Here is a 19,526-nt window from a genome sequence, read left to right as displayed (position 1 = left end):
CAGGCTTCTTCTATCCTGTACCTTCAGCCAAACTACCTCAGCATGTTCTGGTCTGGTACAGGCCGTACTCTACCTTCAGCCAAACTACCTCAGCATGTTCTGGTCTGGTACAGGCCGTACTCTACCTTCAGCCAAACTACCTCAGCATGTTCTGGTCTGGTACAGGCTTCTTCTATCCTGTACCTTCAGCCAAACTACCTCAACATGTTCTGGTCTGGTGCAGGCCGTACTCTACCTTCAGCCAAACTACCTCAGCATGTTCTGGTCTGGTACAGGCTTCTTCTATCCTGTACCTTCAGCCAAACTACCTCAGCATGTTCTGGTCTGGTGCAGGCCGTACTCTACCTTCAGCCAAACTACCTCAGCTATGTTCTGGTCTGGTGCAGGCCGTACTCTACCTTCAGCCAAACTACCTCAACATGTTCTGGTCTGGTGCAGGCTGTACTCTACCTTCAGCCAAACTACCTCAGCATGTTCTGGTCTGGTACAGGCCGTACTCTACCTTCAGCCAAACTACCTCAGCATGTTCTGGTCTGGTACAGGCCGTACTCTACCTTCAGCCAAACTACCTCAGCATGTTCTGGTCTGGTACAGGCTGTACTGTACCTTCAGTCAAACTACCTCAGCATGTTCTGGTCTGGTACAGACTGTACTCTACCTTCAGCCAAACTACCTCAGCATGTTCTGGTCTGGTACAGGCTTCTTCTATCCTGTACCTTCAGCCAAACTACCTCAGCATGTTCTGGTCTGGTGCAGGCGTACTCGAACCCATAGCGTCAGTAGAACTCTTTTGTTTCATACCCATGGATTTCTGTTTGTATCTGCTATGAAGTCATCTTGAATGTGAATAGCGACGATCTGCTTGAAGCTGGTTGCTGCTAGTGTCTGGTCTCTGGTTGGCTGGTTGCTGCTAGTGTCTGGTCTCTGGTTGGCTGGTTGCTTTCCTCCAGTTAAAGGGAAGTGGTTTGATCTGTTTTGCACATCATCGTCAGACATCCTCTACTCTCCTCTTATCTCCCAGTCTCTCCTCACTGCTGTCTGTCTGGTCTACAAGCTACTGTCTCTTGACTGGTCTACAGGCTACTGTATCTTCAGCAAACTGCATGTCTGGTCTGGTACAGGCTACTGTACCTTCAGCCAAACTCACTGCTCTCTGGTCTACAAGCTACTGTCTCTCTCACTGCTGTCTGTCTGGTCTACAAGCTACTGTCTCTCCTCACTGCTGTCTGCTACTGGTCTGTCTGGTCTACAAGCTACTGTCTCTCCTCACTGCTGTCTGTCTGGTCTACAAGCTACTGTCTCTCCTCACTGCTGTCTGCCTGGTCTACAAGCTACTGTCTCTCCTCACTGCTGTCTGCCTGGTCTACAAGCTACTGTCTCTCCTCACTGCTGTCTGTCTGGTCTACATGTCTGTCTCTCCTCACTGCTGTCTGCCTGGTCTACAAGCTACTGTCTCTCCTCACTGCTGTCTGTCTGGTCTACATGCTACTGTCTCTCCTCACTGCTGTCTGCCTGGTCTACAAGCTACTGTCTCTCCTCACTGCTGTCTGTCTGGTCTACAAGCTACTGTCTCTCCTCACTGCTGTCTGTCTGGTCTACAAGCTACTGTCTCTCCTCACTGCTGTCTGTCTGGTCTCTCCTCACTGCTGTCTGTCTGGTCTACAAGCTACTGTCTCTCCTCACTGCTGTCTGTCTGGTCTACAAGCTACTGTCTCTCCTCACTGCTGTCTCTGGTCTACAAGCTACTGTCTCTCCTCACTGCTGTCTGGGTCTACAAGCTACTGTCTCTTCTCACTGCTGTCTGTCTGGTCTACAAGCTACTGTCTCTTCCTCACTGCTGTCTGTCTGGTCTACAAGCTACTGTCTCTTCTCACTGCTGTCTGTCTGGTCTACAAGCTACTGTCTCTCCTCACTGCTGTCTGTCTGGTCTACAAGCTACTGTCTCTTCTCACTGCTGTCTGTCTGGTCTACAAGCTACTGTCTCTTCTCACTGCTGTCTGTCTGGTCTACAAGCTACTGTCTCTTCTCACTGCTGTCTGTCTGGTCTACAAGCTACTGTCTCTCCTCACTGCTGTCTGTCTGGTCTACAAGCTACTGTCTCTCCTCACTGCTGTCTGTCTGGTCTACAAGCTACTGTCTCTTCTCACTGCTGTCTGTCTGGTCTACAAGCTACTGTCTTCTCACTGCTGTCTGTCTGGTCTACAAGCTACTGTCTCTTCTCACTGCTGTCTGTCTGACCATCCTTGTTGTAGTACTGTGGTGGTGCAGAGCGTCAAACTGACTTCAGGGGAAATACACACGTTCCAGTCTGAACGCTGTCAGAGTGCAGAGTATCAGACCACAGGGACATGAAGTTACAAACATCCGCTAATGACGTGTGTGTGTGTGTGTGTGTGTGTGTGTAGGAGCCAGGCGGTACAGCAGGATGTCTATAGAAGCTGAGGCGTTGCTGCAGGAGGCTAAGGAGAGTATAGAAGCAGCTCAGAATTACAGGAGCGAACTACAACAACGCCTACATGGACTCAGCCAAGCACGCAAACAGGTAACAACACAACTACACTGGTCCAACCCTCACACAACCAGGTAACAACACAACTACACTGGTCCAACCCTCACGCAAACAGGTAACAACACAACTACACTGGTCCAACCCGCACGCAAACAGGTAACAACACAACTACACTGGTCCAACCCTCAGGTAACAACACAACTACACTGGTCCAACCCTCACGCAAACAGGTAACAACACAACTACACTGGTCCAACCCTCACGCAAACAGGTAACTACACAACTACACTGATCCAACCCTCAGGTAACAACACAACTACACTGGTCCAACCCTCACGCAAACAGGTAATAACACAACTACACTGGTCCAACCCTCACGCAAACAGGTAACAACACAACTACACTGGTCCAACCCTCACGCAAACAGGTAACAACACAACTAACTACACTGGTCCAACCCTCACGCAAACAGGTAACAACACAACTACACTGGTCCAACCCTCACGCAAACAGGTAACAACACAACTACACTGGTCCACAAACCCTCCAACCCTCACGCAAACAGGTAATAACACAACTACACTGGTCCAACCCTCAGGTAACAACAGGTAACCTCAACACCAGGTAACTGGTCCACCCTCACGCAAACAGGTAACTACACAACTACACTGGTCCAACCTCACGCACAGGTAACAACACAACTACACTGGTCACCCTCACGCAAACAGGTAACAACCTACACTGGTACACCCAGGTAACAGGTAACAACACAACTACACTGGTCCAACCCTCATTCAGATTTCAGATTAGAGGTCGACCTACGACATGGCCAATTAATTCGTTCCGATTTCAAGTTTTCATAACAATCGGTAATCTGCATTTTTGGACACCGATTCTGGCCGATTACATTGCTCTCCATGAGGAGACTGAGTGGCAGGCTGACCACCTGTTACGCAAGTGCAGCAAGGAGCCAAGGTAAGTTGCTAGCTAGCATTAAACTTATCTTGTAAAAAACAATCAATCTTCACATAATCACTAGTTAACTACACATGGTTGATGATATTACTAGTGTAACTAGCTTGTCCTGCATTGCATATAATTAATGCGGTGCCTGTTAATTTATCATCGAATCACAGCCTAATTCGCCAAACGGGTGATGATTTAACAAAAAACCGCATTCGAAGTCAGGGTATATGCAGCAGTTTGGGCCGCCTGGCTCGTTGAGAACTGTGTGAAGACCATTTCTTCCTAACAAAGACCGGAATTAATTTGCCAGAATTGTACATAATTATGACATAACATTGAAGGTTGTGCAATGTAACAGCAATATTTAGACTTGGGGATGCCACCCGTTAGATAAAATACAGAACGGTTCCGTATTTCACTGAAAGAATAAATGTTTTGTTTTCGAAATGATAGTTTCCAGATTTGACCATATTAATGACCTAAGGCTCGTATTTCTGTGTGTCATTATATTATAATTAAGTCTATGATTTGGTAGAGCAGTCTGACTGAGAGGTGGTAGGCAGCAGCAGGCTCGTAAGCATTCATTCAAACAGCACTTTACTGCATTTGCCAGCAGCTCTTCGCTGTGCTTCAAGCATTGCACTGTTTATGACTTCAAGCCTATCAACTCCAGAGATTAGGCTGGCAATACTAAAGTACCTATTAGAACATCCAATAGTCAAAGGTATATGAAATACAAATGGTAGAGAGAGAAATAGTCCTATAATTCCTGTAATAACTACAACCTAAAACTTCTTACCTGGGAATATTGAACCACCAGCTTTCATATGTTCTCATGTTCTGAGCAAGGAACTTAAATGTTAGCTTTTTTACATGGCACATATTGCACTTTTACTTTCTTCTCCAACACTGTGTTTTTGCATTATTTAAACCAAATTTAACATGTTTCATTTATTTATGTGAGACTAAATAGATTTTATTGATGTATTATATTAAGTTAAAATAAAAGTGTTTAATTGTGCTTTCAGTATTGTTGTAATTGTCATTATTACAAATATAAATATTAAAATCGGCCGATTAATCGGTATTGGCTTTTTTGGTCCTCCAATAATCAGTATCGGCGTTGAAAAATCATAATCGGTCGACTTCTAGTTGATATGGTAAATATAAAGATAAATCAATGCCCTGAATAATCAGGGCCGGAACTAAAGACTACACAGACCAGGACCTCATCTAGTATCAGGAAGATGTTACAGCCTTCCCTCTCCCCTCCCCCTTCCTCTCCCCCCACCCCTTCCTCTCCCCCCACCCCACTCCCCTCTCCCCCTTTCCCCCCCCACTCCCCTCTCCCCTCCTCCCCCCTCCCTCACCCCCACTCCCCTCTCCCCCTTCCTCCCTCCCTCCCTCCCTCCTCCCTCTCCCCCTCCTCCACCCTCCTCCCTCCACCCTCCCCCTCCTCCCTCTCTCCCCCTCCTCCTCCTCCCTCAGGCTAATTGTAAACAATGTTGTTATTTCCTGCTCCTCTAAAAGTAAAACAGAGAAAGAGAGGTATATGAAAAGAGAGAGAGAGACTCCCCCTCCTCCTCCCTCCCCCTCTAAAAGTAAAACAGAGAAAGAGAGACAAACACGACTCATTGGCCAAACCGGAGGCGGAGTCGTCCTACTCCCAAACTTAAAAGCCCATTCTATTGAAAAAAGGCTGTTTAGTTCAGGTGAGGACTTCATCTGAGTCTGTAACATCCATCCATCTGGCGACAGATCAGAATGTTCTAAAATCCTGATTAAAACCAAGATGTCTCTGTTTCCCCCCCCCCCAGAGAGATGTTTCCATCCAGCTGACGTGTTGCAGGTGAAAGGCAGTGTGTGATGACGTAGTGTGTGTATAAAACAACTACTTCTGTGGTTCAATTCCCATCTACTGAATAGGGGGTGTAACGGTACACGTATTGGCGCTGAACCGTTCAGTACCTGGCCCTCGGTTCGGTCTGCACTGTGAAACCCGGAACACATTAAATCTCTCTATATATTTTTAGATACACGAGGTCTATAGGCTGTGACGATGCTGGGCTGTAGCTCTCTGCCTCTTGAGTAAATCTGAGCTGAAAAACATTCCAGGCTATTCCGTTTTTTTTAAAAACAGAGTCTATGTGCACATTGTGATCAACATTCAAATGTTAATTGGTTCATTTCAAACTTGTCCTTTTGTGAGGCGTAGCTGGGAACTAGTTGTGTATGATGGCGAGTGGTGGGGCTTCAATGAACCAGGAGGATTCTCCATCCTTTAAATCTACATTTTGGCTTCCCAGTAAATTACAATTTTTTTTTTTTTTTTTTTTAAACCTTTATTTAACTAGGCAAGTCAGTTTAAGAACAATTTCTTATTTACAATGACGGCCTAGGAACAGTGGGTTAACTGCCTGTTCAGGGGCAGAACAACAGATTTGTACCTTGTCAGCTCGGGGGTTTGAACTTGCAACCTTCCGGTTACTAGTCCAACGCTCTAACCACTAGGCTACGCTGCCGCCTCTACGCTCTAACCACTAGGCTACCCTGCCGCCCCAATGGCGATGGACAGAGAGTTGTGGCTGAAACCTTCCCTGTACTGTCACCACTGCTCAGCCAGACTTGTCACAGACTCCAGTCACCCAAGTTATAGACTGTTTTCTGTGCTACCGGAGCACCAAGTCTAGGACCTTAAAGGCTCCTCAACAGCTTCTACCCCCAAGCCATAAGACTGCTGTTTTATATACTGCTGCTACTCGCAGTTTATTATCTATGTACAGTCACTTCACCCCTACCTACATGTACAAATGACCTCAACCAACCTGTAAATAGCCTCCACACTGACTCAGTACCGATACCCCCTGTATATAACCTCCACACTGACTCAGTACTGGTATCCCCTGTATATAACCTCCACACTGACTCAGTACTGGTACCCCCTGTATATAACCTCCACACTGACTCAGTACCGGTACCCCCTGTATATAACCTCCACACTGACTCAGTACTGGTACCCCCTGTATATAACCTCCACACTGACTCAGTACTGGTACCCCCTGTATATAACCTCCACGCTGACTCAGTACTGGTACCCCCTGTATATAGCCTCCACACTGACTCAGTACTGACTCCCTGTATATAACCTCCACACTGACTCAGTACCGGTGTATATAACCTCCACACTGACTCAGTACTGGTACCCCCTGTATATAACCTCCACACTGACTCAGTACCGGTACCCCCTGTATATAACCTCCACACTGACTCAGTACCGGTACCCCCTGTATATAACCTCCACACTGACTCAGTACTGGTACCCCCTGTATATAACCTCCACACTGACTCAGTACTGGTACCCCTGTATATAACCTCCACACTGACTCAGTACCGGTACCCCCTGTATATAACCTCCACACTGACTCAGTACCGGTACCCCCTGTATATAACCTCCACACTGACTCAGTACCGGTACCCCCTGTATATAACCTCCACACTGACTCAGTACCTCCACACTGGTACCCCCTGTATATAACCTCCACACTGACTCAGTACCGGTACCCCCTGTATATAACCTCCACACTGACTCAGTATATAACCTCCACACTGACTCAGTACCCCCTGTATATAACCTCCACACTGACTCAGTACTGGTACCCCCTGTATATAACCTCCACACTGACTCAGTACTGGTACCCCCTGTATATAACCTCCACACTGACTCAGTACTGGTACCCCCTGTATATAACCTCCACACTGACTCAGTACCGGTACCCCCTGTATATAACCTCCACACTGACTCAGTACTGGTACCCCTGTATATAACCTCCACACTGACTCAGTACCGGTACCCCCTGTATATAACCTCCACGACTCAGTACCGGTACCCCTGTATATAACCTCCACACTGACTCAGTACTGGTACCCCTTATATAGCCTCCACACTGACAGGTAGTACCCCTGTATATAACCTCCACACTGACTCAGGTACTGTACCCCTGTATATAACCTCCACACTGAACAGGTAGTACCCCTGTATATAACCTCCACACTGACTAGTACCGGTGCCCCTGTATATAACCTCCACACTGACTCAGTACCGTACCCCCTGTATATAACCTCCAGAGAACAGGTAGTACCCGCTCTATATAACCTCCAGAGAACAGGTAGTACCCGCTCTATATAACCGAGAGAACAGGTAGTACCCGCTCTATATAACCGAGAGAACAGGTAGTACCCGCTCTATATAACCGAGAGAACAGGTAGTACCCGCTCTATATAACCGAGAGAACAGGTAGTACCCGCTCTATATAACCGAGAGAGAACAGGTAGTACCCGCTCTATATAACCGAGAGAACAGGTAGTACCCGCTCTATATAACCGAGAGAACAGGTAGTACCCGCTCTATATAACCGAGAGAACAGGTAGTACCCGCTCTATATAACCGAGAGAACAGGTAGTACCCGCTCTATATAACCGAGAGAACAGGTAGTACCCGCTCTATATAACCGAGAGAACAGGTAGTACCCGCTCTATATAACCGAAGAGAACAGGTAGTACCCGCTCTATATAACCAAGAGAACAGGTAGTACCCCTCTATATAACCGAGAGAACAGGTAGTACCCGCTCTATATAACCGAGAGAACAGGTAGTACCCGCTCTATATAACCAAGAGAACGGGTAGTACCCCCTCTATATAACCAAGAGAGACAGGTAGTACCCCCTCTATATAACCAAGAGAACGGGTAGTACCCGCTCTATATAACCAAGAGAACAGGTAGTACCCCTCTATATAACCAAGAGAACAGGTAGTACCTGCTCTATATAACCAAGAGAACAGGTAGTACCCACTCTATATAACCGAGAGAACGGGTAGTACCCACTCTATATAACCGAGAGAACAGGTAGTACCCCTCTATATAACCAAGAGAACGGGTAGTACCCCTCTATATAACCAAGAGAACGGGTAGTACCCCCTCTATATAACCGAGGGAACAGGTAGTACCCCCTCTATATAACCAAGAGAACGGGTAGTACCCCCTCTATATAACCAAGAGAACGGGTAGTACCCACTCTATATAACCAAGAGAACGGGTAGTACCCACTCTATATAACCGAGAGAACGGGTAGTACCCACTCTATATAACCGAGAGACTGACAAAGTTATCAATGAATTGAAACGGACACTTTTATCTACAGAATGGTTCTGTTCTGCTGCTCTCTGGGCCCACTGTTCCCACCCCATTATCTGGCACACATCTCTCTCCTTTCCCAGCTGTAGAGTCCAGTTTTGGGCCATTTTTCCCATAACCCCCTCTTCCCCAGGGATGAGTCATCATCACTGTAATATGAGACAAGGCAGGCAGGAAAAGCTGCTCCGTCACACACACACAGATTACCAGGATGGTGTGACGTCCGTGAGCAGTGTGTGTGCCTTAGATACTGGCTTCTGGAAGAGAGGGAGTCAAAACATCCTGTAGTTGTCTCTCTCTGGTCTCTTTCTCTCTGGTCTCTCTGGTCTCTCTCTCTCTGGTCTGTCTCTCGCTCTCTCTGGTCTGTCTCTCGCTCACTGGTCTCTCTCTGGTCTCTCTCTCGTCTCACTCTCTCTCTCCTCTCACTCTCTCTCATACCTCTTATCTCTCTCTCTCCAGCCTGTATGCCCTCTACTCCCAGTGGACATGTCATTGTATTCCAGATGACAATATTAGCTTTCCCATCCTTCACCGTCCCAAAATATACATGATCTTTGGCCACATCCCAAATTGCACCCTATTCCCTCCATAGTGAACTACCTTTGGGTCCTGGTCAAAATGAGTTCAGTATATAGAGAATAGGCTGCCATTTAGGATACTGCCCTTATCTCCACAAAACTGATAGACACCAGGAAGTGATGCAATGGCTCCAGTGAGGCATTTCCTGTGTCCTGCTGTCCATACACACTGATCTCTGATAGTGTTCCATGTAGGTCTTTCCATCCTCATCCAACTATTCTTTTATCTTGTTTATCAGTGCAGCTCCTCCTTCTCTTCTGTTTCCTTCTCTCTCTCTCTCACTGGTCTCTCGCTCACTGGTCTCTCTCGCTCTCACTGGTCTCTCTCGCTCTCACTGGTCTCTCTCGCTCTCACTGGTCTCTCTCGCTCTCACTGGTCTCTCTCGCTCTCACTGGTCTCTCTCGCTCACTGGTCTCTCTCGCTCACTGGTCTCTCTTTCGCTCACTGGTCTCTCTCGCTCATTGGTCTCTCCCGCTCATTGGTCTCTCTCGCTCATTGGTCTCTCTCGCTCATTGGTCTCTCTCGCTCATTGGTCTCTCTCGCTCATTGGTCTCTCTCGCTCATTGGTCTCTCTCGCACTGGTCTCTCTCTCACTGGTCTCTCTCGCACTGGTCTCTCTCGCACTGGTCTCTCTCGCTCTCTCGCTCTCTCTCTCGGTCGCTTACTGGTCTCTCTCTCTCACTGGTCTCTATCTCTCTCTGGTCTCTCTCTCACTGGTCTCCCCTTCTCTCTCTGGTCTCTCTCACTGGTCTCTTTCACTCACTGGGCTCTCTCATTCACTGGTCTCTCTCACTGGTCTCTCTCTCTCACTGGTCTCTCTCTCTCACTGGTCTCTCTCTCTCACTGGTCTCTCTCTCTCTCATAGTCAGAGTCATAGTGAGAGGAGGACTGTCAGTCAGTGGGTGTGCCCCAAAAAGCTCCCTATATAGTGCACTACTTTTGACCAGAGCTCTATTGGCCCTTCCTCCCTTATGGGCCCCTCCTCTCTATGAGCACTAGTGCACTATAAAGACACTAAGGGTGCCATTTGGGACTGAGACAGTCTGGTAGTTTCATAATGACAGGACTTCAGCTCAGCATGATTGTCTGTTAAGAGGAACTGAAACAGAGACTAAGTTTCACTGCAAACGACTAACCACCAGCTTCCTGTTCCGTTGGGGGACTGGGTACGATTTGGAAACAGTGCGTTTTAGCATTTTTGGTACAAAGTTAGTATATCAATTGAGCCTCTCCCACCCCCTCTCTCTCTTCCTCTCCTCTCCCACCCCCTCTCTCTCTTTCTCTCCTCTCTCTCTCTCTCTCCCTCCTCTCTCTTCCTCTCCTCTCTCTTCCTCTCCTCTCTCTCTCTCTCTCTCTCCTCTCTCTCTCCTCTCTCTTCCTCTCCTCTCTCTTCCTCTCCTCTCTCTTCCTCTCCTCTCTCTCTCTCTCTCTCTCTCTCTCTCTCTCTCTCTTCTCTCTTCCTCTCCTCTCTCTCTCTCTCCTCTCTCTTCCTCTCCTCTCTCCTCTCTCTTCCTCTCCTCTCTCTTCTCTCTCTCTCTCTCTCTCTCTCTCTCCTCTCTCTTCCTCTCCTCTCTCTTCCTCTTTCTCTCCCTCCTCTCTCTCTCTCCCTCTCTCTCTCCCTCCTCTCTCTTCCTCTCCTCTCGCTCCTCCAGGTACGAGGCAGCTCGTCTCAGGCCAGAGAGGGGTTGAAGCGTCATTTCTCAGAGCTCCAGACGGCTGTGACCCGCCTCCTGACGGAGCGTCTGAGCGTGCTCCTTAGCGAGGTGGATGTCATCGAGCAGGACAGCGTTCGACCGCTGGACGACTGCCAGAAACTCATAGAACACGGAGTCAACACTGCAGACGAGCTGCTCCGAGAGGGTGAGGTATAGATAGACGGAGGGACGCATGGTTCAAATCCCGGAGCCCTTGAGCAAGGCACTTAACAAGGTGACCCTGGCCGTGACCCCACTCCCTGAGACTGTCTCAGGGGAGTAGGGATATGCAAAATACACATGTCCCTTACACACTGTGTGTAACAGGACTAATATAATATAATAATAATAATAATATAATAATATAATCACCTCACAAATTATTATGACTCTTACACACCATCAGAATCATGTTTCTCCTGTCCTCCTCTTCCTCCTCTGTACCATCAGAATCATGTTTCTCCTGTCTTCCTCTTCCTCCTCAGTACCGTCAGAATCATGTTTCTCTTCCTCCTCCTCCTCCTCCTCCTCAGTACCATCAGAATCATGTTTCTCCTCCTCCTCCTCCTCTTCCTCCTCAGTACCATCAGAATCATGTTTTCCTCCTCTTCCCCCTCAGTACCATCAGAATCATGTTTTTCTTCCTCCTCCTCTTCCTCCTCAGTACCATCAGAACCGTTTCTCCTCAGAATCATGTTTCTCTTCCTCCTCCTCCTCTCATGTTTCCTCCTCAGTACCATCAGAATCATGTTTCTCTTCCTCCTCCTCCTCCTCAGTACCATCAGAATCATGTTTCTCCTCCTCCTCCTCCTCAGTACCATCAGAATCATGTTTCTCCTCCTCCTCCTCCTCAGTACCATCAGAATCATGTTTCTCTTCCTCCTCCTCCTCAGTACCATCAGAATCCTGTTTCTCCTCCTCCTCCTCCTCAGAATCTGTTTCTCCTCCTCCTCAGTACCATCAGAATCCTGTTTCTCCTCCTCCTCCTCAGTACAATCAGAATCCTGTTTCTCCTCCTCCTCCTCAGTACAATCAGAATCCTGTTTCTCCTCCTCCTCCTCCTCAGTACAATCAGAATCCTGTTTCTCCTCCTCCTCCTCCTCAACAATCAGAATCCTGTTTCTCCTCCTCCTCAGTACAATCAGAATCCTGTTTCTCCTCCTCCTCCTCCTCAGTACAATCAGAATCCTGTTTCTCCTGTCCTCCTCCTCCTCAGTACCATCAGAATCCTGTTTCTCCTCCTCCTCCTCAGTACCATCAGAATCCTGTTTCTCCTGTCCTCCTCCTCAGTACCATCAGAATCCTGTTTCTCCTGTCCTCCTCCTCCTCCTCAGTACAATCAGAATCCTGTTTCTCCTGTCCTCCTCCTCAGTACCATCAGAATCCTGTTTCTCCTCCTCCTCCTCCTCAGTACAATCAGAATCCTGTTTCTCCTCCTCCTCCTCAGTACCATCAGAATCCTGTTTCTCCTGTCCTCCTCCTCAGTACCATCAGAATCCTGTTTCTCCTGTCCTCCTCCTCCTCAGTACAATCAGAATCATGTTTCTCCTCCTCCTCCTCCTCAGTACCATCAGAATCCGGTTTCTCCTCCTCCTCAGTACAATCAGAATCCGGTTTCTCCTCCTCCTCCTCCTCAGTACAATCAGAATCCTGTTTCTCCTCCTCCTCCTCCTCAGTACAATCAGAATCCTGTTTCTCCTGTCCTCCTCCTCCTCAGTACCATCAGAATCCTCCTCCTCAGTACCATCAGAATCCTGTTTCTCCTGTCCTCCTCCTCCTCAGTACCATCAGAATCCTGTTTCTCCTGTCCTCCTCCTCCTCAGTACAATCAGAATCATGTTTCTCCTCCTCCTCCTCAGTACCATCAGAATCTGGTTTCTCCTCCTCCTCCTCCTCAGTACCATCAGAATCCTGTTTCTCCTCCTCCTCCTCAGTACCATCAGAATCCTGTTTCTCCTCCTCCTCCTCCTCAGTGATGTCCTATTTAATGACTCATGCTGTAATTAAACACTGATTAAAGGTTTTAATCCCTCCCCTGTCTCCAGGTGAGGTAGCTATCCGTTGTGGTCTGGGGAGAAGGAGGACCTGCTGGGGTGTTTCACCAAGAAGGCCCTTCAGATCCATCTGGACAGGTGAAGGAGAGAGAGGGAGTTGTCGTACTCTCTTTCACTATGTCATAACTCTAAGACGACAATGTAAAGGTTAACTCGGCGTGTGTGTTTATTTTAACGGTGTGTGTGTGTGTGTGTGTGTCTCAGCCTCCCGGAGGTACCAGTATTAGTAGACGTGCCGTGTGTGTCTGCCCAGCTGGATGACTCTCTGCTGTACGCGGTGAGAGACAGAGTGTCACGACACGGATCAGTCTCTTCACACCCTCCGGTCCAGATAGAGGAGCTCCAGGAGAGACCTGGCAGTGTGTTAGTACGCTGGTGTAAGGTGAGGACACACACACACACTCTACAGGTGTTTTGACACTGATATTAACTAACTACTACTACTGTACTGTGGGGGTGTGTGTTTCATAACATCTCTGTGTGTCTTTCTGTGTGTCTCTCTCTGTGTTTCTCTGTCTCTCTGTGTCTGTGTTTCTCTGTCTCTCTGTGTCTCTCTCTCTGTGTCTGTGTCTCTCTGTTTGTGTGTCTCTCTGTTTCTGTGTCTCTCTCTCTGTCTCTCTGTTTCTCTCTGTGTCTCTCTCTGTTTCTCTGTCTCTCTGTGTCTCTCTCTGTTTCGGTCTCTCTCTGTTTCTCTGTCTCTCTGTGTCTCTCTCTGTGTTTCTCTCTGTGTCTCTCTCTGTGTCTCTCTCTGTCTCTCTCTGTGTCTGTGTCTCTCTCTGTGTGTCTCTCTCTCTCTGTGTGTCTCTCTCTCTCTGTGTGTCTCTCTCTCTCTCTGTGTGTCTCTCTCTCTGTGTGTCTCTGCTCTCTCTGTCTCTCTCTCTCTGTGTGCTCTCTGCTCTGTGTGTGTCTCTCAGGTCAAAAATGATTGTCTCTCAGAACTGCTTCATTTCTCTGTGATGGTATATCAATCGTATTTATTCAAAATTATTATAATGTGTCTCTGTTTTAATGTGTCTAAATCTGTTTCTGAACAAAGGGACCTCTGTCTCTCTGCCTCCAGCTGTCTCTAGGTGGATGATGACTGTTTCAGTGCAGGACTACTGTCTCTCAGTAACAAAGGGACCTCAGTGTCTGGCAACAAAGGGACCCAGGTCAAAAATGATTTAATATCCCAGAACTTCTTCATTTCTTTGTGATGGTATATCAATCGTATTTATTCAAAATTATAATAATAATCTAAGGGACCGGAATGTTTTAAAAAACATGTTTTAAACAAAGGGACACTAACTTTTAACAAAGGGACGGACTGTCTCTTCTGTGCAACAAAGGGACCGCGACTGTCTCTCAGTGCAACAAAGGGACCAAAGGGACGACTGTCTCTTACCGTGCAACAAAGGGACCGGCGACTGTCTCTCAGTGCAACAAAGGGACCAGCGACTGTCTCTTAGTGCAACAAAGGGACCGGCGACTGTCTCTTAGTGCAACAAAGGGACCGGCGACTGTCTCTCAGTGCAACAAAGGGACCGGCGACTGTCTCTCAGTGCAACAAAGGGACCGCGACTGTCTCTTATGGGACCGGCGACTGCAACAAAGGGACCGGCGACTGTCTCTCAGTGCAACAAAGGGACCGGCGACTGTCTCTTAGTGCAACAAAGGGACCGGCGACTGTCTCTTAGTGCAACAAAGGGACCGGCGACTGTCTCTTAGTGCAACAAAGGGACTGACTGTCTCTCAGTGCAACAAAGGGACCGGCGACTGTCTCTCAGTGCAACAAAGGGACCGCGACTGTCTCTCAGTGCAACAAAGGGACCAGCGACTGTCTCTTATGGCAACAAAGGGACCGGGACGACTGTCTCTTATGGCAACAAAGGGACCGGCGACTGTCTCTGCAACAAAGGGACCGCGACTGGCAACAAAGGGACCGGCGACTGTCTCTTAGTGCAACAAAGGGACCGGTCGACTGTCTCTTATGGCAACAAAGGGACCGGCGACTGTCTCTTAGTGCAACAAAGGGACCGGCGACTGTCTCTTATGTGCAACAAAGGGACCGGCGACTGTCTCTTAGTGCAACAAAGGGACCAGCGACTGTCTCTTAGTGCAACAAAGGGACCAGCGACTGTCTCTTAGTGCAACAAAGGGACCAGCGACTGTCTCTTAGTGCAACAAAGGGACCAGCGACTGTCTCTCAGTGCAACAAAGGGACCGCGACTGTCAAACAAAGGGACCGGCGACTGTCTCTTAGTGCAACAAAGGGACCTCTTATGGCGACTGTCTCTTATGGCAACAAAGGGACCGGCGACTGTCTCTTAGTGCAACAAAGGGACCGTGCAACAAAGGGACCGACTGTCTCTTAGTGCAACAAAGGGACGACTGTCTCTTAGTGCAACAAAGGGACCGGCGACTGTCTCTTAGTGCAACAAAGGGACCGGCGACTGTCTCTTAGTGCAACAAAGGGACCGGCGACTGTCTCTTAGTGCAACAAAGGGACCGGCGACTGTCTCTTAGTGCAACAAAGGGACCGCGACTGTCTCTTAGTGGCAACAAAGGGACCAGCGACTGTCTCTTATGGCAACAAAGGGACCGGCGACTGTCTCTTAGTGCAACAAAGGGACCAGCGACTGTCTCTTAGTGCAACAAAGGGACCAGCGACTGTCTCTTAGTGCAACAAAGGGACCAGTCCTGATCCCATGAATCTGTTTGGGCCTGTGGATATGTTGTCCTAACCACAGAATTACATATTAGTACTTTATTAATAGAGCTTAATAATATTAATACTATATTATATTATAACGTGAAATATATTATTAAATGTAATTGTATGAATGGTACATTATAATATGAATAATATGTTTTAATTGAATAGTACTTTATAATATGAATAGTACTTTATCATATGAATACTACGTTCTAATTGAATAGTACTTTATCAAATGAATAGTACTTTATAATATGACTAGTACTTTATAATATGAATAGTATGTTCTAATTGAATGGTACTTTATAATATGAATAGTACTTTATAATTGAATGGTACTTTATATGTATAGTATTAATGTTACTTTACAGTATGAATAGTACTTTATCATATGAATAGTACTTTATCATATGAATAGTACTTTATCATATGAATAGTACTTTATCATATAATAGTACTTTATAATATGACTAGTACGTTCTACTAGAATAGTGCTTTGTTAATGGTAGCCGATGGTCCTAACCTTGGTATCTTCCCCTTCAGGTCAGTACGAGGACACCTACATCGGGCCGGAGCAGGAGTTCCTGGTCCTACACCTGGACCCCCACACTGATCATCTGTTCAGGGTGTGTGCCCGGGGGGAGGGACGTACCGAGTGGAGCCCCTGGAGCGTCCCACAGACAGGATACACCACGCTGGCACCCCATGGTAAACACACACACACCACAGGGTAAACACACACACACAACAGGGTAAACACACACACATACACCACAGGGTAAACAGAGACACACACCACAGGGTAAACAGAGACACACACAACAGGGTAAACAGAGACACACACCCCCCCAGGGTAAACACCCCCAGGAAACTCACACCCCCAGGGTAAACTCTCACCCCCCAGGGTAAACTCGCACCCCCAGGGTAAACTCGCACCCCCAGGGTAAACTCGCACCCCCAGGGTAAACTCACACCCCCAGGGTAAACTCACACCCCCAGGGTAAACTCACACACCCCAGGGTAAACTCAGACACCCCAGGGTAAACTCACAGACACCCAGGGTAAACAGACACACACACACACCCCAGGGTAAACATAAACCCCAGGGTAAACACACACACACCCCAGGGTAAACTCACCCCCCAGGGTAAACACAGACACCCCAGGGTAAACACAGACACCCCAGGGTAAACTCACCCCCCAGGGTAAACTCACACCCCCCAGGGTAAACACAGACACACCTGGAGCAGATACAGGGTGATGCGTTCAGCTCCAGGTTCTGCATGCTGACACAGCGTGGTCTACGAACCTCAAAGTACGTCTCTGATGGTATTTCTGTGTCTCTGATGGTGTTTTTGTGTCTCTGATGGTATTTCTGTGTCTCTGATGGTGTTTTTGTGTCTCTGATGGTGTTTTTGTGTCTCTGATGGTTTTTGTGTCTCTGATGGTGTTTCTGTGTCTCTGATGGTGTTTCTGTGTCTCTGATGATGTTTCTGTGTGTCTGATGGTGTTTCTGTGTCTCTGATGGTATTTTTGTATCTCTGATGGTATTTTTGCATCTCTGATGGTGTGTGCTCGCGTAACCTGTAGACGTTTGTTGGTCTCGTGTATCATGAGTCTCTAGCTCTGGTCCAGGGCATCAGTGTGTTAGGCACATAATAGTCAGGGAACTAGCTCTGGTCCAGGGTGTAATGTTAACCATTGTTGCTTGTGCAGCTAGCTAGTACGCACACACTAGCTACTTAGTACACACTAGTTACTTAGCACACACTAGCTACTTAGCACACACTAGCTACACACTAGCACACACTAGCTACTTAGCACACACTAGCTACTAGCTAGCACACACTAGCTACTTAGCACACAGCTACTCACTAGCTACTTAGCACACACTAGCTACTTAGAACACACTAGCTACTTAGCACACTAGCTACTTAGCACACACTACACCTACTAGCTACTTAGCACACACACTAGCTACCTAGTACACACTTGCTACCTAGCTTGTAATTTCACCTCCCGTGCTGTTGGTGTCAGTAAAGCACCGTCCTCTCTGGCAACACTCAACCTCCTGTCTCATCTCCTGTGTCTCAGTGTCTGTGGCGTGAGAAGGTGTGTCTCCTGGAGCCAGACCTGTTGAAATGCAGTCGGCCTCGACTGAAGATGTACTGTTGTCATGGTTCCTGTCTTCTTCTCGGTGGTGTGTGTTTCTCTGACTGTGTGTTTCTCTGACTGTGTGTGTGTGTGTTTCTCTGACTGTGTGTGTGTGTGTGTGTTCCAGAGTGGTGTCCAGGCAGTGAGGGCTACATCCTCAGCAGTAGAAGGAACATCGCCATGCGGAGTGACTCGTCCCCCTCTAAAGCTGGGGTTCTCTACTCCAACGCCCCGACCTACTTCTGTGGACAGACGCTCACCTTCAAGTCAGTACACACACACTCCCTCTCTCTCTCTCCATCACAATCTCTAGCGTAATGTTATGCTGTGATTAATGTGTGTTTTGTGTGCTTGCGTAGGATCTCTGCGACGGGCCAGGTGGACAAGCGGGACAGTATCGGGGTGTGTGTGGGGTGTGAGGGAGGCGGAGTCTCTGCAGAGGGACCAGGCTGTCTGCATCTCCACCAACGGTACGCTCACAATCACTTTTTATTTTGGGTAAAGCGTACAATTGCAGAGTAGCAGCAGCGTTAAGGTAGCAAAACATATATTTTTTTTCTCACCTTCTCTCTCTCCCTCCCTCTTCTCTCTTTCCCTCCTCTCTCTTTCCCTCCTCTCTCTTTCCCTCCCTCTTTTCTCTCTCTCCCTCTTTTCTCTCTCTCCCTCTCTTCTCTCTCTCCCTCTTTTCTCTCTCTCCCTCTTTTCTCTCTCTCCCTCTTTTCTCTCTCTCCCTCTTTTCTCTCTCCCCCTCTTTTCTCTCTCTTTTTTCTCTCTCTCTCTCTTCTCTTTTCTCTCTCTCCCCTCTTTTCTCTCTCTCCCTCTTTTCTCTCTCTCCCCCTCTTCTCTCTCTCCCCTTTTCTCTCTTCCCCCTCTTTTCTCTCTCTCTTTTCTCTCTCTTCCTCTTCTCTCTTTTCCTCTTCTCCACCTTCAGGAGCAGTGTTTGTCAACGGTAAAGAGATGACCAACCAGCTGCCTTCCATCACCCTCGGCTCTGCTGTGACCTTCGATATGGAAGTGGTCAACCTACTTCCTATTAGCAACAACAACAACCTTAGCGACGGAGGCAACTTCAAGCTGAGGGTTACGATTGGCTCAGGGAACCGGGAAGTGGTGTTTGATTGGCTGCTGGACCAGGGGTGGACTGCCTGTTCTTTGGCTGCTCCTTAGCCCACCCTGGTTGGAAGGTGCTGGTGTTCTGAGGCTGCTGATTGGACAGCAGCCCTGTCAGTCAACACAAAGGGACAAGCAGGGTAACAGTCCTGTCTGCTGGAGTTGTCCTGTCCCAAATCAACCCCTAGACCCAACCCCTTAGACCAGTGCTATTCAAACTTTTTTAGCAGGGACCCTGTTTTGTTGTGTGCAATTTCTCATGAACCCAACCCCAAAAATAATAAAAACCAGTACATTTTAGATTTTTACATCAACGAATAACCCTTGATTCATTACATTTACAAGAAACCAAAATAAATGTACTCAATTTTATTTTTCAAATACGTTTGTATATTGTCTCATACAATAATCTGTACTCTACTTTTTGTTTAGTGGGGGTTGCGATCCTGGCCTTTTGAATACCACTGCCTTCGACACTTAGCCTCTACCCCTATAGCAACTGTTCAGTGTTGGGGTATTTCTAAATGTGCATTCCACTGTTGTTTACAGTAAAATGTACCCCTCTTTTACCCA

The 19,526-nt window shown here is 47.7% G+C and overlaps 1 pseudogene; it reads left to right on the top strand.

Moving 5' to 3' along the window:
- Positions 1-19,526, top strand: part of LOC121845620 — a 31,569-nt pseudogene extending 12,043 nt beyond the window's left edge.

Source organism: Oncorhynchus tshawytscha, unplaced genomic scaffold (genome assembly GCF_018296145.1).
Source record: "Oncorhynchus tshawytscha isolate Ot180627B unplaced genomic scaffold, Otsh_v2.0 Un_contig_993_pilon_pilon, whole genome shotgun sequence".
NCBI classification, from domain to species: domain Eukaryota; kingdom Metazoa; phylum Chordata; class Actinopteri; order Salmoniformes; family Salmonidae; genus Oncorhynchus; species Oncorhynchus tshawytscha.
This window is presented reverse-complemented; position numbering and strand designations above follow the sequence as displayed.